The 27,727-nt window shown below is 40.4% G+C and overlaps 2 long non-coding RNA genes across 4 annotated transcripts; one reads left to right on the forward strand and one right to left on the reverse strand.

Annotated features, from left to right (window-relative positions):
* Positions 1 to 4,711, forward strand: LOC134486448 (uncharacterized). Its single transcript, XR_010065394.1, has 3 exons — positions 1 to 737; positions 1,942 to 2,157; positions 4,654 to 4,711. It is a non-coding gene; the product is annotated as an uncharacterized LOC134486448 (long non-coding RNA).
* LOC102554852 (uncharacterized) lies at positions 3,641 to 26,844 on the reverse strand. Of its 3 annotated transcripts, XR_591679.4 has the most exons (4): positions 26,742 to 26,816; positions 25,748 to 25,829; positions 25,490 to 25,599; positions 3,641 to 4,191 (listed from the first exon to the last, which is right to left on the reverse strand). It is a non-coding gene; the product is annotated as an uncharacterized LOC102554852 (long non-coding RNA). The 3 variants fall into 3 exon arrangements; XR_005502481.2 differs by lacking the exon at positions 25,748 to 25,829 and having other exon boundaries at positions 26,742 to 26,844; XR_005502482.2 differs by lacking the exon at positions 25,748 to 25,829 and having other exon boundaries at positions 25,490 to 25,594; positions 26,742 to 26,837.
* Positions 26,845 to 27,727: the final 883 nt, after the last annotated feature.

Below are 27,727 nucleotides of genomic sequence, written 5' to 3' on the forward strand. Positions count from 1 at the left end.
CGATTTGCAGTAACTATCATATCCTCCTTAGACAATCTTTTAAGGCAAGAGCTCTTCAGTGTTTGACTTTTAATTTTCTACTTGAGACCATTGTGCAGTGAGTAAATAAAGCTTTATACTATGTGGGTGAGATGACATGAAGCTTAGTTCACAGAAGGGTTAATGAAGGATTTGTGAGGTCAGAACTCTTGGCCCATGTCAAACCTGGTGGCCTCAATGAACCTCAATGGTTCAGAAGGGTAATGTGGGCTTGGAACGTAGCTGGGTGGGTTTGAGCTGCATCAGGGACATTCTCAGGTCCAGAAATACTGCATGTAGCCAGTTCCCGGTTGCTTTGTGGGTTGAGAAAAGTTCCTGATGGGGCCAACGTGCATTGGTATGTTGTCTGATGTGAAAAGAAGACAACAAGGAAAATCTATGGGAGAAACACTGGAAGCTTCTGGAGAAAAGGATGATTGTTTATGACCAAGAAGAAGTAAAGAAAAGCACATTTTCTGTAGGACAACTTGGAGACGTGACGTTGAATTAGCAATATTCTTCCTATTTAACTGCTGATACGGGGCCACAGATCCATCACCAAAATGCTCGAATATTTGCAAGCATACAAAACTATGACCTCTGCAGAAAAGTATGCCAGAATGTGTTTTAGGATCCATATCAATACAGCCCTGAAGATTCACAGAAATGGTGTTCTAGTTCTTGGATATTCTTCAGTGGGCTACATCACCACCCGCCAAGTATGTTTACTGCTAAGAAGTAAACAATGGAAACAGGAAACAGCTGTGGGATAAACATGATCCTGATGTTTTACTCCCACATTTCACAGGGGTCAAGGTCTTAATGTGACTTCATGCTTCCTCCTCTTAGTAGTTTAGCTCTCCATACTTCTCTTAATTGACAAATTATAGTTGTGTATATTTATGGGGTACAAAGTGGTGTTGTGATTTTGGGGGCAGAAAGGAAAAGGATGAATAGGAGAAGGGCATTCCTTAGCTACACTTTAGATTGTGATCGCTGGCCAGCTGGCTTGCCTTCATAAACACTTTTGTCATCAATAGCATGGACTGTGATACAGAGAGCTTATCCTCATGTCAGGGGAGTGTATACAGCACACGACCATGGCCAGATTTCAGCAGCTGCATCTTGCTCTTTCTCTGAGTTCTGATTGGCCAGATTTAGCTGGGCTTTTCCTCTGTTTCCTAATACTACAACCACACCACAGAAAGACCCTTTGACAAATAAGGTCTTTTAAGGCCAGTTCTTTCTTGTACGAGGGGTAGGACATTAAGTATCTGTTGAGCAATTGTTCACTATCATCTCTCTATGTTATGAATGTTATGAAGGCTATTGGCCATCATTGTAGGCCACAATGTCATACAAATAAGCGCTCCCTGGCTTGAAAATGAGAGAACTATTACCTTTGGTTGTTAATTTCTTCCTTTTTGTCCTCTTCCTCCTCTCTTTTTTCATGCTGTATAGTTCTTGTTTTTGTGTACTAGCTGTACTTTTCCAATAATTATTCAACCAATCTTATTCATGTGAACATGTTATACATGCAAGTAGTTTCCTAGCTTTGGCTATCTAAAGTCCAGGCCAGAGAATACTCTAGTGTGTTTTTTTTAATGTAAATCATGTGTTGACTCTTTAGGCACAGTAGATAAATCAAAAGGCATTCTTGTCCTTAAGACTATCATCTATCTATCTATCTATCTATCTATCTATCTATCTATCTATAAATCATTTATCTCTATCTATAATTTGGTTCCTTTAGAAAATGTCTTGTTATGTAGTTCTAGTTGGTGTAGAACTCACTGTGTAGATGATACTGGCCTTGAACTTGCAAAAGTCCTTCTGCTTCTGCATTTGAAGTATCAGGATTGTAGGCATCCACCACCATACCTGTCGCAAAGCTCAGCTTCTTACAGACTATTCCTTTCTTAGTGTCTCAGCAGAAAACTTCTTGAGAATCTAAAACCCATGGGCTTTGGTGATTCAGAAGATAATGAGAACAAGGAATCGTAGACACAGATTAATAGATAGACTGAGAAGACAAGTGGGGATCAATGAAGCCAGCAGAGATCAACAACGCCAGGCAATCTTTACCATCCCTCAATAGGAGAGAGTGAATGAAGAGCCAGCCTAGAGGAATCAACTCAGGTAAGATGGAATTCCGTTGAGCTCATTCATTGGAAGGAGCTCATTCATTGGTTTTCAGATATGCTGGAGATACAGTTTAGGAAGATGCTCCTCCCTCTCTTCTCTTTTCCCGCCTTATGCTGCAATCTGCCACCACACAAACTAAGTGAAGATTTTGTAGATAACGTTGCTGCGATGGTTGGTGATTGTTTGCTCATCAGATCCAACTCTTAGCTTTCAATACTGTGTTTTGCACTCTTTCTAAAAAGGAGTTATTTTATCATTTATTTATGACTTTGTGTGTTTTGAGTGCCTGAAAAGGTCAGAAGAGAATATCAGATCTCCTGGAGCTGAACTTACAGGTGATTGGGAACCACCTGATATGGGTGCTGGGAACTGAATACCTGTCCCTTGAAAGAGCATCATATGCTCTTAAACACTGAGCCAATCTCCAGCCCTAGAAACTTAAAAAATATTATGTATATGTCTAATATTATATACATATATAATATTTTTTATTATTGGAATATTGGAAAACAAAATGCAATTGGATTCCCTGAAACAGGAAGTATAGGTGGTTGTGATCATGGGAAGTGGTTACTGGGAACTGAACTTTTTCCTCTGTAAGAACAGTAGATGCTCTCAAACACTGAGCCATCTCTCTCACTCCTGTATTTTGAGCCTTAGAGACTGACTGAGCCTGGGAATTACAGTCTGCACGGATCAGTCACTGAGATCCCCAACAGGAAATACGATCTGTGTGAATAGAGGCTTGAGGTGGCGACAGGCTCTTTCTGCAAACCTTCCACTTTCTACTCACTCACTTTCTAGTCAGGATTGGTGACCTTCCCTATAGAAAGACTTTTCTTGATTCTTCCCTTCTGGACCTGACATGCTTCTGGTGCCCAGCATTGTCCTGGATCCTCCCCTTAGGATGTGAATTCACCTGCTTTGCTTCTTTCTATCATCCGTAGTTTTCTGTGATGGCATTTCTTATCCATCCTCTCTGCCTGTCCCCTACCAGCAACCTCAATAGAAACACTAGATAAAGAAGCGCCTGAGTGGGTTCTTTAAATATTTAAATATTTATTTATTTATTTAGACAAGGTTTCTCTGTGTAGCCCTGGCTGTCCTGAAACTCACTCTGTAGACCAGGCTCACTTTGAACTCAGAGACCCACCTGCCTTTGCCTCCCAGTGCTGGGACTAAAGGCGTGCACCACCACTGCCCAGCTACTATTTGTTTATTTACTTTTGTACACCGGTTTTGCTCTACATAGCCCTGGCTGTAAGGGAACCTACTATGCAGACAAGGCTGACTGCAAACTCTGAGAGATTCACTGGCTTCCTGAGTGCTGGGCTTAAAGGTATGCACCACCACTCCCAGCTCTTGTCTGAGTGTTTTTTTGTTTCTTGTTTTTTAAACCAAGATGTATAAGACATGCAAGATGTCAATGGCCATCTTCAAAAATGTACATATTAAAATGGTATGGCTCACTTCATTCTTTTCTTGTGAATGCGTGGATTTATTTTTGGAGCCAAACGTAATCTCCATAGGTGGAGAGTTGGATCCTTTATCATTAATTTTGGATGCTAAATGTGTGTCTTTGGCAGATGGAAGTTGTTGACAGATTGCTGGAAAGGCAACCAGAGATGACAGAAGTGTGAAATAAATGGTCTTGGGAGCTGAAAATTGATCGTCTGAATGCGCCCTTCTTTCCACTGATGATCTGTGGTATAACGAACTGATTTGTCTCTGCTCTCTCCCTTTATTCTGACACAAATGGGTTGTTGGAATTTGAGACAGGAAACAAGAAAACAATTTTACATCAGTGGATGGAGAGAGTGTGTGACCTTCTTGTCTGGATGAGTAAACTTTTTCCTAGTGATCTTCTTTTTGACTTCAGCAAGCTCTGCCCTTCTCTACTAAGGTTGATTTGCTGGTTTCTTTTGTAAGCTGGATGATGCTTGTCCTATCTTCACCCGGAGTGCATAGTGAATGGGCTGACACACTTGTCAGAAACATCTCCTCTTCGTCTCTGGAGGATTTGCCTGTCTGTGAAACAATTAGACCGTTTATTTCATAAACTTGCCTTTTTGATTTCATTTTTAAAAGTTAACCTCATATAGTAAATACTGAGTCATAAGAAGTTTTCTATCTATTGTATAATTAAATAGGTAATTATAAACACACATTGTATTCTGTACTTCAAAGATATCACTTTCTCATTCTGCTTTTTTTGTTTCCTTAGCACTCTTTTGTAAAAATCAACTAGTGTTTCTTGTTGCTCGTTCACCTTTTCAGAATTATTCCACGTTTATAAAATCAGAGTGTACCCCGTTCTGACCACACACGCACTTCTTACAAATGGAGCATACTGTACATGTTGCTTGAACTTCTGACTGATATGACACATGCCACTTTGCAAGCATTTCAGGAGGTCCTCTTTTACCCTGGCTTTCCTAAGTAGGTCTATTTTTGATCATTTAAAGCTAACAATGTTGTATTTTTCCATAGGTTAAAATCTGCAACCCTGAAGAGGAAGCATATTAAACTCCCAAGTAACTTAAGCTCAGATATAGATTGGTTTATTGACAAATTAGATCATCATCTTTCTTATCTGTTTGTGGGAGAGGTGTTGATCTTAGTCTTTGGGAGAGAAAGATGCCTAAGATGAGAGATGCCGAGAGGAAATTTCCATTCCCCCCCAATTTGCAGGGTTCCCTTCAAAAATGTAAAGAACTCAGAGGACCAATGAGAGCCATACTTGAACCAATATAGCAATAGCTATATGGTTTCCAAAGACAAACATATCCTAGCCTTGGGAGAGGTGAGTGGTCTTATGAGTACTATTAAGTGTGGTTGGAAAAATGGAAAAATATATGAGTGATTTCAGGGGTCTTGTTTGAAGCATCTTACTTATAGTCAACAATGTAGTTGTTTCATCCAATGCAGCATTGGATGAAAGAGGGAACCATTTAACAATGGAAAAGAGACAAGGGCATGAGGGCACACCTGTATCTTATCTCTTTAGCTCATACCTGAGTACTGTGCTTACTTATAGTCTACCCTTCCCCTCCTTGTCCCAGCTCCTCTCCCATGCACTCCCAGTCTCTTTGAAACATGATCTCTTTAATAATTACTGTCACCACACACCCCTGCTCCCTGGAGAAAACTAACAAAGGTTCAGGTTCTACACTTGTAGGATGATGTCACAGGTGAGGCAGGTACAGGATAGAAGGAGGCCTGTCATTGGAGGAGAAGGAAGGATGGGTGGGAGAGAAGTTTGAAGGAAGAGGAGGAGACTAGGGGAGAGAGGAGGAGACATGGCAGAGGAGAGGGAGAGAAGCCTTGGCAGGTGATGTTAAGATTCTGCTCTGTGTATTTACAGGTTGTTATCAATGTTCCTAAGGGATGGATGGTACCGGGCTTTGTATGTTTAAGTGGGCAATTATATTTTATCAATTGGATCTAAGATTACTGTGTTGTGTGTTCTTTTATGTGAGGGTTTGAGTGTAAGAAAGTGTGCGGCTGGGCTGTGTTTCCGCCAAGATATCTAGCAGATATCTTGGGACACCCAAGGTGTAGACCCAGCAAGGTAAAAGATAACCATTACTCTTTATTATTTTTATATTTTTACAACAACATACACTCATGTCTAAAGATGAAGAACCAGTTTCCACAGATAAGAGAGAACATCATCTTGCTTCCTGAGTAACAAGGCTGGGTTTGTTAGTAACGTTAAATGAAGAACACTGAGCATGTAGAATGTTGCTCGATTTTGGCGAAATACCCTTACTATCCGTTTTCTTCTAAGGAGATGTACTCATAAAAGATACTTACATAAGCAAATCTACATGGTAGGATTATGGATTACTGATTTCCCCTTTGTTTATCCATATTTTCTAATTTCTCCAGTAAACATGTCCATTTTGCAAAAAATAATTTTGAAAAATGAAGGCCCAGTTAACTGAAAGGCATGTAAAGTGATTTATATGGCTGATTTCAACTCTACTCCTATCTTCTTGTTTGGCTGGATGTCCCGTTTAGGTATGGCAGTTTACTGTGACCCATCAAAGCAATAGTTAATGTGGCCTAACAACGCTCAAGAGAATGCAACCTCCTGCCTTGAGTTTAGCTCCTGAAGGTTCTGTTCAGCATCATCTTTGTTTTCCCCCCAGCTTGGAAAATCCCACTTGTTCCTCATGTTATGCACAGTGGCTTTATAAGGAAATGGAAAATTGTATGACGCTCATTGAGTTTTGGAACTCATGCCTATTTCCATTCTGTGAGACTAAGCTTTTCTCTCGCAGCTTACACTGGTGCATGTTTGCTCTCATTCTAGAGATACGGATGCTTTCTAAAGAACCTGCTCTTTATTTTTTCAAGGAGTGTTGGTGGTGGGTGGTGGCAGGGTCCCTAAGTTCATGTTTGACTCTAGTGATCTACACAACAAGGTAGTCACTATTTTTGTTTTTGTGGCCATCTGAAATCTGAGAATGTAGATGATAGAGGTGACTGTCCAGCAACCACAGTTCTTAATTTAAGTCCTTACACAATACCTGCTAAGGAAGGAGGGACAAAAATTATTTACACGGAAAACTCACAAAGCCTTCAATAAAGCAAAAATCTTATTCAACAAAACTGAAACAAAATCATCAAAAATGTATGAATGAATTTCCTGAGAACTGAACTCAGACTGCGAAGGAGGACATTCATTAAATTATAAGGCTGGAAACAATTCTAGCATTTAGTAGGACTTCAATGCCTACTAAAGTAGCTGTTGGTTTCTCTTTTGACAGCCAGTTGATTGGTACAGATGGTTTTGTCTAGGTTTTCCTGCATCTATAATCAGTTGGAGCTTTCTCTGCTTCATGTGGCCTCTTCTAGATGGCAAATCATACTTCTTTGTCATAGTGAAAGCAAAGGTTCAAGTGATAGCAAAAGTTTTTAAGACCCCTCTAGGTCTAGGCTTGGAGTAGATACGATGCCATTTCAGGCATATTCTTTCGGCTAAAAACAAATCACAAGGCAACTTCAGAATCAAAGGTTGGGGCTAGACTCTTGATAAGCATGGAAAGACAGACTGCTAAGAGCATGGTCAGGGAAAAGAGAGAACTGAGAACAAACATACATAGTGTGTGTGTGTGTGTGTGTGTGTGTGTGTGTGTGTGTGTGTGTGTGTATGTGTAATATTGGCCCTTGTAGAATACCTGGGTTGAGTTCTCTGTACCCACATGATGGCTAACAATTTTTCTGTATCTCCAGTTTAAGGAGATCTGACATCATCTTTTGGTCTATGTGGGTACTAGGCACACAGATGGTGCACATACATACATGCAGGCCAAACTCTCATCTAAACAAAATAAATCTTTAAACAATGTAAACTTGTGAATTTGGTGATTGCACGGATGACATTTTCTGATTAGATGGGTCATGCACAAGACCTTTGGTCACTTGATGATTCATGGGATAGCCAATGGGAGGTTTTCTTCACAGTGACTCTTGTAGTGTCTAATGCCTACAGAAGGACAAGTGGCATTGAATAAGATGAAGAAACAGACTAATTTTCTAGTAACAACTTTTATTATAAATGTGACAGAATTTAAAGTCCAAAATAGTTTTAATTTTTTCTATAACTGAGGCTTAAAATTAAGAGAGTGTTAGTAATTATAGGGCTGACAAGGGACACTGGAACCTAGAGATACCAGTGACCATATACATGGCTTGACTTTTTTAAAATTTAATTTTGGTTTTACTTATTCATTTTATATCCTGATCACTGCCCTTCTCCTGGTCATCCCCCAATCCTTGGCCCCCTCTCTCCACTTCTCCTCTAAGCAGTTGGGGGCCCCCTGTGTATACCCTGACCCTGACACTTCAAGTCTCTGCTAGGCTAGGTACTTCCTCTTCCATTGAGGCCAGACAAGGTGGAACATATCCCACATACCGGCAACAGCATTTGGGATAGCCTCCATTCCAGTTGTTCAGGACCCATGTGAAGACCAAGCTGGACATCTGATATATATGAGTGGGGAGGCCTAGGTCCAGCCCATGGATGTCCTTTGGTTGGTGGTTCAGACTATGAGAGCCCCAAGGGTTCAGGTTAGTTGTCTCTGTTGGTCTTCCTGTGGAGTTCCTTTGGGGGCTGCAATCCTTCCTCCTGTTCTTCCATAAGAGTCCCCAAGCTCCATCCACTGTTTGGCTGTGGGTGTCTGTATCTTTCTGAGTTAGCTGTTGGGTGGAGCCTCTCAGAGGACAGCATGTTCCTGCCTGCAAGAGTTACAGAGTATCACTAATAGTGTTAGGGAATGATGCTTGCCCATTGGATGGGTGTAAATTTTGGCTGATTATTGGTTGGCCATTCCCTCAGTCTTTGCTCCATTCCTCTTGCCTGCATATCTTGTAGACAGGATAAATTTGGGGGTTTATAGTTTTGTGTGTGGGTTGGTGTTGCTCCACTGGGATTCCTGCCCGGTTACAGGAGGTAGCCTCTTCAGGGTCTATATCCCTAGTGTAGCGAGTTACAGTTAAGCTCACCCTCATTGATTGTTGGGTGCCTCCCTTATCCCATGTCTCTGTCTCATCCTGGTAATGCCTCCCACCTCCTCACCCCTGAGTGTGGCAGATTTCCATCCATTTTCATGGTCATCTAGCCATCTCCCCTGTCCGTCACCACACCTGATCCTGAATCTTCCATTCATCTCTATCTAAGTGAGATTCAAGCTTCCTTGCTTGGGCCTTCCTTCTAGTTTAGTTTCCTTTGGTCTTGGCATATTACCTATATTTTATGGCTAATATCAACTTATAAATGAGTACATCCCATCAATGTCCTTTTGGGTCTGAGTTAACCTCACTCAGGATGATATTCTCAAGTTCCATCCATTTGCCTGCAAAATTCATGATATTTGTTTCTAATAGCTTCTATTGTGTAGATGTACCACATTTCCTTTGCTATTCTTCAGTTTAAGGACATCTATGTTGTTTCAAGTTTCTGGCTACTAAAAATGAAGCTGCTACGAACATAGTGGAGCATGTGTCTTTGTGGGATGATGGAGCCTCTTTTGGGTATATGCCCAGGAGTGGTATATCTGGGTCTTGAGGTAAGAACTATTTCCTGTTTTCTGAGACACTAACTTTTATTTTTAAGAACCTCATATTCAACTGTAAAGAATTAAAAATTCTTGTATGCATATGGAAAAGTTAAGATTTCTGGCAAATATTTAACTTATTTTTGCAATAAGAAAACAGAAATTATGCCCCTTTTAGTTCAAGAAGTAATTGAATTCTTTTAAAGACATTAAGTATTTCTTTTCCAAACTGTCATCTAGATTTATTAGTTAATGCTGAGATTTCATCGTGGACTAACTGCTATTTCTGTTTTTGATCATTGTTATTATTTTTTTTTTACTTTATTTCTTATGTTACTATAGTTCTCCTTGGCAAGCTTCCAGAATCACATTTTTAAGCTAAAATATATATATCTGTATGGTATAAATTTTCTTTCTATATATTATATCTCTTATCATATTAAAGACAGTTTCCTCAGATTTATTTTTCTAATTCACTAAGTCTTTCTTCGGCTGTACCTAGCCTTTAATATAGCCATTTTTCGTTCAATACTTTATTTTTAAATTTTGATTCTCCTATTTGGCCTAAAAACATACCCTGGAAATGACACACATCTCTGTGGCATGTACAATTGCTGCTAAATTGTGGTTTGGGAGTAACAGTCCTTGTTTATCTTATCTGCTTTTTGATGACGCTGCTGCCAGGGTGGATGACTGGATTAGAATTAGAGTTTATCTGTCAGGATGCTAGATCACAGCCTTTGGTTTCCCAGTTGCATTTTCTTTTGATGTTTAATAGCATTGATGACAAGGCTCTGTCACAGTCATCTCTGAATGGGCTTACCACTTAAGGGAGGCTATAAGCAATTCCTTTTTTCTTTCCCCTTTCCCAACTCCTAAATCTTTCCCACATCCTACCCATGCAACTTCGTATTCTTTTTCTTAATGTCCTCAAATCAAACCAGATCAAAACACAACAAAAAAGAAACAAGACAAAGCATGGATTCTGTTTTGTGTTGGCCAGCTACATCAGGGCTTGGGTCTATCCTGGAGTACAGTTGATATACTCAGTGTTGGTCCATTGGAGAACATTGATGCTCCTTCTCCTAGCAGGTATGAACTAGAGGTATTGGCTAGAGGTAGGACTTCACATCCACTGTTGCAGTCATCTCTGAATTGTCTTACCATGTATTCCTTTCTGTGTGCTAGAATTTTGTCTTGCCTAAGCTTGTACAGGTCATGTGTGGGCTGTCACAGATATTGTCAATTCTTATTTCCTTTAAACATGATAGTTCAAGTTTCATTTAAAAATAGCAGGGCATGGTACTATGCACCTTTAATCACAGCACATGGGAGCCAGAAGAGGTGGACGTCTGTGTGTCTGGGGCTAGCTTGGTCTACATCTCAAACTCAAGCCAGCCAGGGCTACACAGTGAGACACTGTCTCAAACAAAGAAACTTGCACTCATACCCTTAAGAAACACATAAAAAAGTAAAACAAAAATCTCTGGTTTTATAGTGTCTCTAACATTTCATGATAAACTATAGAGGGGCCAAAGGTCAATAAAGTGACTGTGTTTTGTATTAAAACAACCGATGTATTTTCTATCATTAGAAAGCAAGTACGTAAATCAACACTAACTTTAGTTATTGAAAGAGGAAAATTAATTTCACACTTTTTGTATACTAGGGATTGTTGCCCATGAAATATGGAGACATAATATACTGGAGGGCTTTGAAACTAAAGGAAGAATTACTTTAAGGAAAATGTAACCGACCATAGTGAATGCCGAGGAGGACTGAGCACAGATGGAATGAAATGCTACTTAACTACACTGGACTCATTTAAGTAGACATAAAAGTCATGGTTTGAATAGTGAAGAAAGTGGGGGATGAGGGCTGACAAAAAGAAAGGACAAAAATCAACGACAGTGTCACTTTGAGGACTCCTGCTATGAAGAGAAGCAGAGAAATTCAGAGAGGTCGATCGGTAATTTGAAAGTCTTTCTTCAACATTGTGATATATATTGCACCAAAGGGGATTGAAAATACAGAAGAGAGCATCTTACTAAAGAATATATGGGAACACTGCTAATGAAAAGTCTTACTTTTAGACTGAACCACATCCATCATGATAGGAAGCCAGTTGGTACCAGCTCAGGGTTTTCTGATTTGTCCATCTTCCCAATGAAATGAAAATGGAACTCTTCAGTTGGAGTGAAGTGTAGGAAGGGGTTAGACATTACTAGGGCAGGAATGTAGTTTTGAAGATTATGAGAGCCACTGAGCCATGTCAACGGACCACTGGAGCTCTGTTAATAAGCATTTCCCATATAGGAGCAGCCATCAATGGGCAGAGGTGAGTCTATGGAGAGTTGTAGACATTGGGAAACTGAGGAATCCTGAAAAGAGGAGTCATAATGACGGTGTGAACTTCAATTTGGGTAGTGAGGAAACTGTGTTTAGAAGGCAGTGCATGTATTGATAACAGCATATCTTAGAGTGTGATGAGGAACACAGGGATAGAGAGAAAATCCTGTGACCCAAGCCGCAGGCAACAGGGCAGTGAAAGGATCACCCAGCGAGTGAGGACATGTTGGGGCCAGGAGACAGTGGAAGAGAGAAAGATGGTAATCCGCATTCTGAACTCTGCAAGAAATGTACTGCGGTGGTGGTAGGGGGCTTCTGTGTGTGTCTGGTGACTGAGAGAGGGAGGGCTACTGAAGAGAAACCACAACAAGGTTCAGGTTGCTGGGAGAGATGGAGGAAAAGCACAACCTAAGAAGAAATATTACAACAAACTATAAGAGGGGGAAACATATTGGTAAAGATAAAATATGATATTAAGTAGAGCAAATACAAAAATAGACAGGAGTAAAAAAAACTAAGAATAAGTTCTATGTGTACTTACAAAAAACCCTATTTTTCCAAATATAGTAATAAGAAAAAAAGAGAAAGAAAATATACTAGGACTAAAAAAAATGTACTTATAAATGAATCTAAAATACAATGAAACCTCGATAAGGATGTTCTTTGCATAATTCTCTGGCAGTCATCTAGTAGAAATTCATGATATTCTAGCAAAGTAGCAACCAAAACTGACCACAAAGAAAGTAGAAAACCTGCATAGATTATCATACAGGTGTATGAAAGAAAAAAACATACTCAAAAAGCCAATGGACTCCATTGATTTACAGCAGGCTTTTATTTTTCAGAATTTCAATAAAAATCAATTTCTAAATTGTTCAAATAACTTCAATTATAAAAAAAGAGGACAGCACATATTCACTTAATGAAGCTATCATCATCTTAATTAAAACAGTTAATGATAGTTTGAGAAGGAGAAACTATGAGCAAAATTTGCTCATAAAAACATGGATTTTGAGGGACAGACTGGATAAACAGTTCTCTGCACCCAAATCCCGTGGGAGGGAGAGCTAAACCTTCAGAGAGGCAGACACGCCTGGGAAACCAGAAGAGACTGCACTCTGCACACATCTCTGACACCAGAGGAAAACACCAAACGCCATCTGGAACCCTGGTGCACGGAGGCTTCCGGAAACGGCGGCGCAGATCTTCCTGGTTGCTGCCACTGCAGAGAGCTCGTGGGTAGCACCCCGCGAGCAAACTTGAGCCTTGAGACCACAGGTAAGACCAACTTTTCTGCTGCAAGTGACCTGCCTGGTGAACACCAGACACAGGCCCACAGGAACAGCTGAAGGCCTGTAGATAGGAAAAACTACACGCCCGAAAGCAGAACACTCTGTCCCCATAACTGACTGAAAGAGAGGAAAACAGGTCTACAGCACTCTTGACACACAGGCTTATAGGACAGTCTAGCCACTGTCAGAAATAGCAGAACAAAGTAACACTAGAGATAATCTGATGGCGAGAGGCAAGCACAGGAACCCAAGCAACAGAAACCAAGACTACATGGCATCATCGGAGCCCAATTCTCCCACCAAAGCAAACACAGAATATCCAAACACACCAGAAAAGCAAGATCTAGTTTCAAAATCATATTTGATCATGATGCTGGAGGACTTCAAGAAAGACGTGAAAAACTTCCTTAGGGAAACACAGGAAAACATTAATAAACAAGTAGAAGCCTACAGAGAGGAATCGCAAAAATCCCTGAAAGAATCGCAAAAATCCCTGAAAGAATTCCAGGAAAACACAATCAAACAGTTGAAGGAATTAAAAATGGAAATAGAAGCAATCAAGAAAGAACACATGGCCTGGTCCTGAAGAGACTTGATGTGCCAGAGTGGGTTGGTACCCAGGCAGGGCTACTGAGAAGTGGAGGGGAAGATGGGGGGAGGGGCTATGTGATGGAAATGGGACTGTGATCAGGATGTAAAGTAAATAAATAAATGCACAAATGGAAAAAAAAAAGAACACATGGAAACAACCCTGGATATAGAAAACCAAAAGAAGAGACAAGGAGCTGTAGATACAAGCTTCACCAACAGAATACAAGAGATGGAAGAGAGAATCTCAGGAGCAGAAGATTCCATAGAAATCATTGACTCAACTGTCAAAGATAATGTAAAGCGGAAAAAGCTACTGGTCCAAAACATACAGGAAATCCAGGACTCAATGAGAAGATCAAACCTAAGGATAATAGGTATAGAAGAGAGTGAAGACTCCCAGCTCAAAGGACCAGTAAATATCTTCAACAAAATCATAGAAGAAAACTTCCCTAACCTAAAAAAAGAGATACCCATAGGCATACAAGAAGCCTACAGAACTCCAAATAGATTGGACCAGAAAAGAAACACCTCCCGTCACATAATAGTCAAAACACCAAACGCACAAAATAAAGAAAGAATATTAAAAGCAGTAAGGGAAAAAGGTCAAGTAACATATAAAGGCAGACCTATCAGAATTACACCAGACTTTTCGCCAGAAACTATGAAAGCCAGAACGTCCTGGACAGATGTCATACAGATCCTAAGAGAACACAAATGCCAGCCCAGGTTACTGTATCCTGCAAAAATCTTAATTAATATAGATGGAGTAACCAAGATATTCCATGAAAAAACAAAATTTACACAATATCTTTCTACAAATCCAGCACTACAAAGGATAATAAATGGTAAAGCCCAACATAAGGAGGCAAGCTATACCCTAGAAGAAGCAAGAAACTAATCATCTTGGCAACAAAACAAAGAGAAGAAAAGCACAGAAACATAACCTCACATCCAAATATGAATATAACAGGAAGCAATAATCACTATTCCTTAATATCTCTCAACATCAATGGCCTCAACTCCCCAATAAAACGACATAGATTAACAAACTGGATATGCAACGAGGACCCTGCATCCTGCTGCCTACAGGAAACACACCTCAGAGACAAAGACAGACACTACCTCAGAGTGAAAGGCTGGAAAACAACTTTCCAAGCAAATGGTCAGAAGCAGCAAGCTGGAGTAGCCATTCTAATATCAAATAAAATCAATTTTCAACTAAAATTCATCAAAAAAGATAAGGAAGGACACTTCATATTCATCAAAGGAAAAATCCACCAAGATGAACTCTCAATCCTAAATATCTATGCCCCAAATACAAGGGCGCCTACATACGTAAAAGAAACCTTACTAAAGCTCAAAACGCACATTGCACCTCACACAATAATAGTAGGAGACTTCAACACCCCACTCTCAACAATGGACAGATCATGGAAACAGAAATTAAACAGAGACGTAGACAGACTAAGAGAAGTCATGAGCCAAATGGACTTAACAGATATTTATAGAACATTCTACCCTAAAGCAAAAGGATATACCTTCTTCTCAGCTCCTCATGGTACTTTCTCCAAAATTGACCATATAATTGGTCAAAAAACGGGCCTCAACAGGTACAGAAAGATAGAAATAATCCCATGCGTGCTATCGGACCACCACAGCCTAAAACTGGTCTTCAATAACAATAAGGGAAGAATGCCCACATATACATGGAAATTGAACAATGCTCTACTCAATGATAACCTGGTCAAGGAAGAAATAAAGAAAGAAATTAAAAACTTTTTAGAATTTAATGAAAATGAAGGTACAACATACCTAAACTTATGGGACACAATGAAAGCTGTGCTAAGAGGAAAACTCATAGTGCTGAGTGCCTGCAGAAAGAAACAGGAAAGAGCATATGTCACCAGCTTGACAGCACACCTAAAATCTCTAGAACAAAAAGAAGCAAATACACCCAGGAGGAGTAGAAGGCAGGAAATAGTCAAACTCAGAGCTGAAATCAACCAAGTAGAAACAAAAAGGACCATAGAAAGAATCAACAGAACCAAAAGTTGGTTCTTTGAGAAAATCAACAAGATAGATAAACCCTTAGCCAGACTAATGAGAGGACACAGAGAGTGTATCCAAATTAACAAAATCAGAAATGAAAAGGGAGACATAACTATAGATTCAGAGGAAATTCAAAAAATCATCAGATCTTACTATAAAAGCCTATATTCAACAAAACTTGAAAATCTTCAGGAAATGGACAATTTCCTAGACAGATACCAGGTACCGAAGTTAAATCAGGAACAGATAAACCAGTTAAACAACCCCATAACTCCTAAGGAAATAGAAGCAGTCATTAAAGGTCTCCCAACCAAAAAGAGCCCAGGTCCAGACGGGTTTAGTGCAGAATTCTATCAGACCTTCATAGAAGACCTCATACCAATATTATCCAAACTATTCCACAAAATTGAAACAGATGGAGCCCTACCGAATTCCTTCTATGAAGCCACAATTACTCTTATACCTAAACCACACAAAGATACAACAAAGAAAGAGAACTTCAGACCAATTTCCCTTATGAATATCGACGCAAAAATATTCAATAAAATTCTGTCAAATCGAATCCAAGAGCACATCAAAACAATCATCCACCATGATCAAGTGGGCTTCATCCCAGGCATGCAGGGATGGTTTAATATACGGAAAACCATCAACGTGATCCATTATATAAACAAACTGAAAGAACAAAACCACATGATCATTTCATTAGATGCTGAGAAAGCATTTGACAAAATTCAACACCCCTTCATGATAAAAGTCCTGGAAAGAATAGGACTTCTAGGCCCATACCTAAACATAGTAAAAGCCATATACAGCAAATCAGTTGCTAACATTAAACTAAATGGAGAGAAACTTGAAGCAATCCCACTAAAATCAGTTACTAGACAAGGCTGCCCACTTTCTCCCTACTTATTCAATATAGTTCTTGAAGTTCTAGCCAGAGCAATCAGACAACAAAAGGAGGTCAAGGGGATACAGATCGGAAAAGAAGAAGTCAAAATATCACTTTTTGCAGATGATATGATAGTATATTTAAGTGATCCCAAAAGTTCCACCAGAGAACTACTAAAGCTGATAGACAACTTCAGCAAAGTGGCTGGGTATAAAATTAACTCAAATAAATCAGTAGCCTTCCTCTACACAAAAGAGAAACACGCCGAGAAAGAAATTAGGGAAACGACACCCTTCATAATAGACCCAAATAATATAAAGTACCTCGGTGTGACTTTAACCAAGCAAGTAAAAGATTTGTACAATAAGAACTTCAAGACTCTGAAGAAAGAAATTGAAGAAGTCCTTAGAAGATGGAAAGATCTCCCATGCTCATGGATTGGCAGGATTAATATAGTAAAAATGGCCATTTTACCACAAGTGATCTACAGATTCAATGCAATTCCCATCAAAATACCAATCCAATTCTTCAAAGAGTTAGACAGAACAATTTGCAAATTCATCTGGAATAACAAAAAACCCAGGATAGCTAAAATTATCCTCAACAGTAAAAGGACTTCAGGGGGAATCACTATCCCTGAACTCAAGCAGTATTAGAGAGCAATAGTGATAAAAATGCATGGTATTGGTACAGAGACAGACAGATAGACCAATGGAATAGAATTGAAGACCCAGAAATGAACCCACACACCTATGGGCACTTGATTTTTGACAAAGGAGCCAAAACCATCCAATGGAAAAAAGATAGCATTTTCAGCAAATGGTGCTGGTTCAACTGGAGGTCAACATGTAGAAGAATGCAGATCGATCCATTCTTATCACCCTGTACAAAGCTTAAGTCCAAGTGGATCAAGGACCTCCACATCAAACCAGATACACTCAAACTAATAGAAGAAAAACTAGGGAAGCATCTGGAACACATGGGCACTGGACAAAATTTCCTGAACAAAACACCAATGGCTTATGCTCTAAGATCAAGAATCGACAAATGGGATCTCATAAAACTGCAAAGCTTCTGTAAGGCAAAGGACACTCTGGTTAGGACAAAACAGCAACCAACAGATTGGGAAAAGATTTTTACCAATCCTACAACTGATAGAGGCCTTATATCCAAAATATACAAAGAACTCAAGAAGTTAGACTGCAGGGAGACAAATAACCCTATTAAAAAATGGGGTTCAGAGCTAAACAAAGAATTCACATCTGAGGAATGCCGAATGGCTGAGAAACACCTAAAGAAATGTTCAACATCTTTAGTCATAAGGGAAATCAAATCAAAACAACCCTGAGATTTCACCTCACACCAGTGAGAATGGCTAAGATCAAAAACTCAGGTGACAGCAGATGCTGGCGAGGATGTGGAGAAAGAGGAACACTCCTCCATTGTTGGTGGGATTGCAGACTGGTAAAACCATTCTGGAAATCAGTCTGGAGGTTCCTCAGAAAATTGGACATTGAACTGCCTGAGGATCCAGCTATACCTCTCTTGGGCATATACCCAAAAGATGCCCCAACATATAAAAAAGTCACGTGCTCCACTATGTTCATCGCAGCCTTATTTATAATAGCCAGAAGCTGGAAAGAACCCAGATGCCCTTCAACAAAGGAATGGATACAGAAAATGTGGTACATCTACACAATGGAATATTACTCAGCTATCAAAAACAATGACTTTATGAAATTCGTAGGCAAATGGTTGGAAGTGGAAAATATCATCCTGAGTGAGGTAACCCAATCACAGAAAAACACACATGGTATGCACTCATTGATAAGTGGCTATTAGCCCAAATGCTTGAATTATCCTAGATGCCTAGAACAAATGATACTCAAGACGGATGATCAAAATGTGAATGCTTCACTCCTTCTTTAAAAGGGGAACAAGAATACCCTTGGCAGGGAATAGAGAGGCAAAGATTAAAACAGACACAGAAGGAACACCCATTCAGAGCCTGCCCCACATGTGGCCCATGCATATATAGCCATCCAAGTAGACAAGATGGATGAAGCAAAGAAGTGCAGGCCGACAGGAGCCGGATGTAGATCGCTCCTGAGAGACACAGCCAGAATACAGCAAACACAGAGGCATATGCCAGCAGCAAACCACTGAATTGAGAATAGGACCCCCGTTGAAGGAATCAGAGAAAGAAGTGGAAGAGCTTGAAGGGGCTCGAGACCCCATATGTACAATGCCAAGAAACCAGAGCTTCCCGGGACTAAGCCACTACCTAAAGACTATACATGGACTGACCCTGGGCTCTGACCTCATAGGTAGCAATGAATTTCCTTGTAAGAGCATCAGTGAAAGGGGAAACCCTGGGTCCTGCTAAGACTGAACCCCCAGTGAACTAGATTGTTGGGGGGAGGGCGACAAGGGGGGGAGGATGGGGAGGGGAACACTCATTAAGAAGGGGAGGGGGAGGGGGATGTTTGCCTGGAAACCGGGAAAGGGAATAACACTCGAAATGTATATAAGAAATACTCAAGTTAATAAAAAAAAATATATATAAAAACATGGAAATTTTCTAACTAAAATATTACTGAAGATGTTTTTTAAGTGAGTAGAACACAACTGGATTTTTAGAAGACAACTTGTTGTTTGTCCACTATGATGACAAGACTTATCTTTGAGTAACTTTATAGCTATTTTTCATGATAAAAAATCCTTGTGTCACTTATGACTATCCAAGACAATTTAATTTTATGATCAAAAATTTGAGATTGAAATCCTGGGACAGCACTCAGATGACAATGTTTAGACTTTATATAAAAGTTAAAGAGCTTCATTTAGTTTGATTCAGCATTAGAAACAAAACGAAATCTCAATGTTCCTCTAAATAGTCCCTGAAACACTAAACACACACACACACACAGACACACACACACACACACACACACTTACACAATACACACATACATATATACATACATACACAACATATATGCACCTATATACATGCATACACATATATATACACATATGTACACACATGCACACATGCATACACAGATACGCACATATAAACAGACAAAGACACACCAACACACAGGCATTGTGGTGGTTTGAATATGATTGGCCCAGTGAGTGTCACTGTTAGGAGGTGTGGCCTTGTTGGATGAAGTGTGTCACTGTGGGGATGGTTTTAAGACCCTGGAAATCAATCTTTTCCTATTTACCTTCAGAACAAAATGCAAAATTCTCAGCTCCTCCTGCATCATGCCTGCCTGCCTAGATGCTGGCACACTTCTTTCCTTGATGATAATGGACTGAACCTCTGAACCTGTAAGGCAGCCCCAATTAATGTCCTTTGTAAGAGTTGCCCTGTCTTGGTGTCTTTTCACAGCAATGGAAACCCTAAGACAGACAGACAGACAGACACACACACACACTTTCAGCAGTAAGATCAATCACATCTAAAAGTTCCAGATGTGTGTGACAATTAAATGCTAAACTCAAAATAACTCCTTTCTTAAGCTATGGCTAGCTCCAGATAGCTGCCATGGAGGGTAGAGGCTTCTATTTTTCTGCTTCCTGGTTCTCTGTTTTCTCCTCAGTCTTCTCTACTCTACTCGCTTTGACCAGATTCTTGCTCCTTCAGGGTGATGAGACCCCTTCTCATGGTGGATCCAAAGTCTTAGGCATATTTGTAGAGAAATATAGGAATCCATTTTTCTAATAATCTCCTTACAATGCCTGCTCCAACAACAGAGATAATCATTTCAGTTTTGCAGCTATTTATATCATAATTTCCATTAGAACAAGAACCTCACCAGCTCTGCTAACCCTAAGCGAAAGATATGCAAAGAAGTACTGGCTTTGGAGGGTCATTTGTCGCACTGTCCTTACTGAGGCATCCACTGAACGTGCTCAGTTTTTAAAACAAAGCCCAGTTTTTTTAGTGGTAAATGAGATGGGACCAGTTTGCAGAGGAACTAGTTAACACTACACAATTGTCAACAAGAATGGACAGTGAATAGAAGCGTAACTAATGGTATGCATTATTGAGCATGTTACATAGCTGGTTATTGAGTAGGCTACGTCATTAATGTAAGAGGAAAGATGAGATAGAGCTCTGAGAGGAGATAGCTGGACAGAGGTGCTAAGAGGGGGAAATGGGAAAAACTGGAGAGGATTTAATTAGGGAGGAAGGAAAGGGATATCTATGTGTCTGTCTGTCTATCTATCTATCTATCTATCTATCTATCTATCTATCTATCTATCTATCTATCTATCTACCTATCTATCTATCTATAGAGAGAGACGGAGGAATATGTAATGGGAAAAATCAATAGGGAAATATTATTTCATGTTTATTTAAAATATGCTATATACAAATATTTGTGTAAACATAAATACATTGTATATGCTTACATGATATATGCAGTATTTATGTGAAGATATGCTGCTTGAGGTGATAATGCATTCCACAAGCACCATAGACTATCCAACAAAACCCGTAGTAGCAGGCATAGGGATCCTTCCCATGAGCTGCTGGTCAGAAAAGTTGAGAAGACTCCCAAAACAATACAGGCTACTGCCATTGCCTTTGGTTGCCTCCCTGGACTTGGTAAAACCCTGCTGCTGAAGACACCACACACTTCAGACACAGGGCTTAGGAGGCGCTGAGCTGGACTTTATGCCTTTTCCCTGAGGACTAGCTCTATGCAATCTGTCAAAGGAGAAAAGCAGTCAATAGTTTCACCTGGTTTTAAAGCTTACCAGCATGGTAAAATATCACCAACCATGTAGTAGTGACATTTATATCTTGGGGACAACTAATAGATGTCTCATTGGACTTAAGGCCTGCTTGAAAAGAAGGAACTCATGCCTTCTGTAAACCTACCAGTAGGTGTTGAGGACACAGAAGTGGACCTACTACTATATTTCACAAATCGGTATAATTCCTAACTACATTCTAAATAATTTATCTTTATTTCACAAAGATAAATACAGCTTTCACCCCTCACCAAGGAAGTTTCTTTTTTTTGCTACAAAGAGCATTATGGGAAATCCCAATTAGTTAAAAGGCAGAGAACACCTGTTTATGGACCGCCCAATCCTAACTAATGTGTAATAGATCTACAGCACCACCTCGATACTTAAAGTTCAGGAAACCTCTTAGATGAGGGGCAGAAAAATTGTACAAACCAGGGGATCAGGCTGTGTGCTGTGAGATAGTGTCTTCTTTATGACAAGGAAGTATATTCATGAACTATCCACAGTCTGGTCACCTAACAAGACCTGCCCAAAAACAGCAGCGGACAAACCAGTACAGATGGGGATATCTCACAGGGTCCCAGCCCAAGGTGAAGAGTCACAGGCGATTAATGGTTTTCAATGAGAGGGAGGGAGAGAGAAGGGGGGAGGGAGAGAGACGGGGGTAGGGAGAGGGGAGGAGGGAGAGGAGGGAGAGAGGGGGGAAGGAGAGGGAGAGAGAAAGAGAAAGAGAGAGAGAGAGAGAGAGAGAGAGAGAGAGAGAGAGAGAGAGAGAGAGAATGAATCTATCTACCAGTCTTCTTCATGGATGAGCTCTATGATCAGATCCCTAGAGCTCTAAACAAACACAATGTGCGAAACACCAAATGGGCTAAGTAGATGTGTGTGTGTGTGTGTGTGTGTGTGTGTGTGTGTGTGTGTGTGTGTGTGTGTTGTAATTAAAGGAAAATAGATCATAAATCTGGGGGGAGAGGACACAGAAGGAGTTGGATAGAGGAGCAGAATGGGTAGAAATGTTAGAGTATTCATATATGAAATTCTTTGAAATGTGGGGCAAAATGCAAAAGAAATAGGTCCATGGGGAACCATGGCAACTAGGGAAACCTCTGAGAAAGTAAGGCTTTTTAAAAACCATGTGATTGATTTCATGCCAGAAAAAGTATTTTCGGTCTCTCCTGTCAAGTGCGCTTCAGTGCACAGAACTATGGGTTGGCAGCCATAGGATTGAAGGGAAATAGGCAGCACTACTGGAGGTTGCCAGTAGATGGAGCTGTAGATTTTTAGAAATTCTGATTGAGACCTCTTCCTATGAAACAAAGGTTTCAATACCACAGTCTAACTTTTTTTGTTTCAATTAATATCTCTTGGGACACACATCAACCATACTAAAAAGCAATAGAAAATAAGCTCCTAGGTATGAAATTCATTTCTTCAAGTCACTTCTTTTTATGGATAAGTCTTGCATTTTTTTCTTTCTTATTTTTCATGATTCTAATGTAAGGAAAATATAAAGATCTAGAAAATAACCTTCTTCTAACCCCTTAAATAAATATAAGCACTGTAACCCCTGAAGAAAGGAGTGTTGCTGAATGATCAAAGAACAACACTATCATCACGGTACCTGTGCTTTTATTTAAAATGTTAGCTGCTTGCACAGGCCTCTGGGATACGGGACTGATAGAATTTTTTGGTGGAATTTTGCATTGCCTCAAGGCTCACATGAGTAATACAGCTCAGGCTGAACAGACATCAAGTGGAGATGAAGCTGATAACTATACAGTTTAGAATTAGAGAAGGCTAGGTTTTCCAGTGACAGATGACCCTTGACCCAGCTGAGTCCACTGAAAGATGCTGATGGCCCATCACAGAACAGCCACCTCTAATAACTGCCACGTAGTCAAATGGCCCACGTGTTCCCAACAGGACTGAAGACGTCCTTGCTTGTTTGAAGGCAGGTGTGTTCCTACATTTTCCTTATGGTCTGGGTAGGATTTCTGTTCACTTTCTTCAGTGGGAACATGTCATCCACAGTCTGAGTCAAATTGGTCTTCTAGATACCACCTCAGACCCAGTTCCTTTTGGTTTGGAAGGAGGTCACACTCTTGAAAAATAACGAAGTTACTAACAACAAAAGTGATATTTTAAGAATGGCTGTGGGTGCTAAATTGAAAATCTTCCTCTATCCCTTTCTGTTAACTCTACTTACAGTCTGAGGATTTAAACATCACATTCTGGTGGAGTCGGATGCTCTATGCTGGGCATCAAGGCCACAAAAATAATCTTTTTAATCACTGAATTGGGAGATATTGAACCACCAGAAATACAGAGTTAGTTTTCTGCAAGCTTCTGTCAGAGTTTTTATCAACCAATTATTAATATAACCTTGTTTAATATGTCTGTTCTCTTATTTAGTATATATTGTTGATCTACTCACACTGAACTCTTTGCCAGCAGCACTAGAACATACACCGGAATGATGTTTAACATACATGAACTTTTTGAGAAGTCGATCTGTAGCCTTACAGCTAGGAACACTGCCCGAAGCAGACTGTTTGGGTTCCATCCTAACGCAAGAGAATTAGCCACCCAAAGAATAAAAATGACCAGAATGGGACACTCACTGGTTGTGGAAAGCATGTGTGTCTGTGGCAAGAAAGCCAAAAACAGGACAATAGAGGACATGCTTGAGAGACTGGGAATCACACAGACTCCCTCTTAGGTGGATGGCTGAGGGACCATGTCTAGACAATAAAGGTGGAGCATTTTTAAGGGGACCAGCATTTTCCTCATGCTCCTGACTTGAAGCCAAACCCTACCAGTTTCCAACAAAGGCTTTTGTCTCCCTCCAACAGGCTTCCTGCTGGTGGGTGGGCTCAACAGGCTCAAGACCAGATCAGGGCATGCCACTTGACAGCTGTGGGCCAATCAATCATCCCATCTTTCTTCAAACTGACCATCCCTCAATTAGGGGAGCAGCTCTTCAGAGGTCTCTTGGGAAGAGACTGCATCTTTTGGCTTTTCTAGTCCCACTTCTGGTTCATGTGTGTGTCTCTCCTCACTCCCCAACCTCCACACCTTTCCTCTACAGCTGAGTCTGTCTGCTACTCTTTGCAGTGTTTGAGATTTCTCTGCTGCTACCTTTCAGACCCCAGATTTTCCCTGCCTTATAACTCTTCAAATGACTGAGAGAATGAACCCAATCAAGATACCTGAATGCTAGATTTAGCATGTGGCTGTTTGACCTCAGCTGAAAGCATATGGATCAATTGATTCGAAAGCTTTGCTGCTTTGCAAATAGCCATACAGAGTCATACAAATGCTGGGTTTGTTTGTTTGGCTTGGGTTTTCTCTTTGAAGGGGTCTCAGCGTGTAGCCCTGGATGGCCTGAAACTCTCACTGTGTAGCAAGCTGGACTCAAACTCACAGAGATCCACCTGCCTCTGCCTTCCGATTGCTGGGTTAAAGGTGTGGGTCACCATGCCTAGCTCAAATTCTGTTCTCATTCTGGGGTTACTAATACATTTAACAAGCACATGACTTGAAATATATTTGTGTAAGTGGCATCCATGGATAATGAAGGCAGTTACTCTTGATGAGTTGTTACTGTGTGTCAGTGTTCCATCTAGGCTAGCGAAGGACAAGCTGTTAATGCTATTTGCCTCTTTTTGAAACTAGTGTGATTGCTGGGCGGATTGGGAATAGGTTACACATCTGTTCCAGAACACAGTGAGGAGTAGAACTGGAGCTCCCAGGATGTGGTCCACGCTTTTTCAGTCAGGTCAGGTAACCTCCATGACCCTGGAGCATTTAGGTGTTTCTTCTGTTCAAAATCCTCTAAGAGGGCACCAGCACTCTGTGGGATACCCAGAAACCTTCCATTCACACTCAGACTTCAGTTCATGGGTCCTTTGGGATTTAAAATGTGACTTGCTCCCTTTAAAAGTGCAAACAATAAGACGCTGTGCAAACCAAGGGATTAATCAGGCATGTGAGTGTCCATTAATAGATCATATGAGGTAGCCACGAGGTAACTAAGCTCAGAGCTGGCTGAGGCAAAGGTGGGGGACTCCCTAGGAGTCAAACCAGCTCAAAGAGAAACGTGCTAGCTCCAGAGCCTCCAGCATTCCCACCGGGGAGGAGGGAGGAAGTCTCCCTGCCAGAAAGTGACTAAGACAGGAGGAAGCCAGTGGGAAAACCTTCCTTATCAAAGCCCAGGAACTCTGCCTTGTGGGCTTCATCTTTTGCATAAGCCCCTCTGGGATTTTCTTTCCAGCTTGATCGCTGTGGATCACACAGCATTTCTGTTTGATTCTTACCTTTTTTTTTCTTTTATGGGGCTTGCCCTCTTTTGCCCTTGGCTTCTCTTTTTGGCATTTACACCTTGTTTCATGTTTGATTATCCAATGTTTGACGTTCCTCCTCTGTTCTGTGGAGAAAAACAAATACTTCTATAGCAGCGAATTCTGTGATTAATTTTCTTAGTTATTTCAAAAGTGATTCCTCTATTGAGGTCAAGAAATGTACGTGTGGTATACATTTTAAAATGCTTAGTTTCTCTGGAAGAAAATACTAACCATTCTTGCCAAGGGAAAGTTCTGTGCCCAAAAGCTATGGTAGCAGCTAGATTGACCATATGCACTGCTGTGCCTGCTGCCCCTGTGACACACACGGACAACGTTCAGTTCTCTTCACAGATAAGGAATTATATTAATACTTGGAAATTGCTCTCTTAGGGAAATCTTGGTTTCATTATTAAAATTATTAAATAATGGATTCAAATAGAAGAACAATTTAATCGAGTCTAAAAGAAAAACAAACAAACAAACAAACATAGGCAAGCTATAAATTGTGTTAACTTCTCAGAGAAGAATGGATGAGAAAGTCAGAGTTATGTGAGTTAGTGGTGTGGAGGTTAGGCACATGGTAGACAAGCAGCCATGTGATGGGGGAAGGGATGCTTTGAGAAAGAGCAAGAAAACCTGAAGTACCAGAAATAGCATTTTTAGGTTCTGTCCAGCATCCAAAAGTGAGATAAAGAAAGAGCAACAGCGAGAACAAAGCAAAACAACAAAACAACCAAAAATATAATACCAAAACAGATGCAAAGGAAAGGAAGAGGCAGGCAGCAGACAGACAGACAGACAGATGGACAGACAGAAAGAGAGAGAGAGAGAGAGAGAGAGAGAGAGAGAGAGAGAGAGAGAGAGAGAGAGGAATATTGCTCAGAAAGATGGACAGACCTAGCCAAACCTCATGATGCTGGGCTTCTAAAAACTGTAGTAGGAAGGAATCCTGGGAGGGCTAGCACTGTATCTCATTAAAGGAATAATTATTCCATCTATTTAGCATATATTAAAGTGAACCTCTCTTCCTAGCAGTGGTCCATTAGTGAGGCCACCGATGTTGTCCAAATGGAGTGTTAGGTTCCCATTGGACTAGAGATCCTCTTCTCTTGACCAAGTGCATAGTTACTGTGTCTATCTCAACAGGAAAGTCACATTTTACACAGTCTATTACAGATAACACCAATGTAAGAAGCTTTAAAAGGAGAAAGCAGTATGGGATGACCTGGTTACTTCTTCCAGTTTGATGCAAACCTAGACATAGCCGAGAGAATGGCAGTTGAGGAATTGCCCGCATGAGATTGGCCTGTGGACATGTCTGTCTGTGGCGGGACATTTTATTGGTTGATAACTGATGTAGGCAGGCCCAGTTCGTTGTGGGAAGGTGGTACTGGCTAAAGATCTGTGGGTAAAAAAGCCTACCAAGCAAGCCAGTAAGTATTGGTTTTATACAGTTTCTGCTTCAATTCCTGCTTCCAAATTCCTGCCTTGATTTTCAATGATAATGGATTGTAACCTGTGAGCCAAATAAATCCTTTCCTCCTATGGGCGGGTCTTGGTCAATGGTTTATCACAGCAACAGAAAGAAAACTAGGACACAAAGTCAATGTTTCTAAACCATCTTGGCCCAGAATTCCATATAGTTCCACTTCACTTTGTGCCAAAACTCATCTTTCCAGTATTTGATCATTCGTTCTATGCTTTAAATATAGTTTTTGAATCTAAAAGTTTGAATCTAAGTTTGTTGAAGAGATATTAAAAAGCCCAAAGCAGTTGAAAATAGACAAAAAAGCCACCTACATTATTTCTTCAGAGATGATCACTGTTAGCACCTATTTTCTATTTAACATGTTATTTCTCTAGAAATTATCATACTGATAGGGGAATATTGGGTTGTCTTTGAGGGTGGTGGAGTCTTCCTGAGGCCTTATCCTTTTCTTGAGAGGTCTAGAAACTCAGTGGCCTCCAAAGTTAACCTAAGTGGCTTTCAAGGTCTTGTCTTGTGAATTCAAGGAATGAAATCCACAGACCATAGAAGATGAGTTTTAGAAGGAAGTATTTTAAGAGGGACCTTAAGAAAGAGAAATGTGTTGGGGCTCTTGTACAAGGGGAGGATACTTTTGCGTCTCTATTCCCTGGACAGAGACATGGGTGGGAAATGAGCTGGAAAGTCTATTCCCATTTAGAGCTTGGAGTTTCAGTCACACCCTC

The sequence above is a fragment of the Rattus norvegicus genome, chromosome 3, assembly GCF_036323735.1.
Source record: "Rattus norvegicus strain BN/NHsdMcwi chromosome 3, GRCr8, whole genome shotgun sequence".
NCBI classification, from domain to species: Eukaryota; Metazoa; Chordata; class Mammalia; order Rodentia; family Muridae; genus Rattus; species Rattus norvegicus.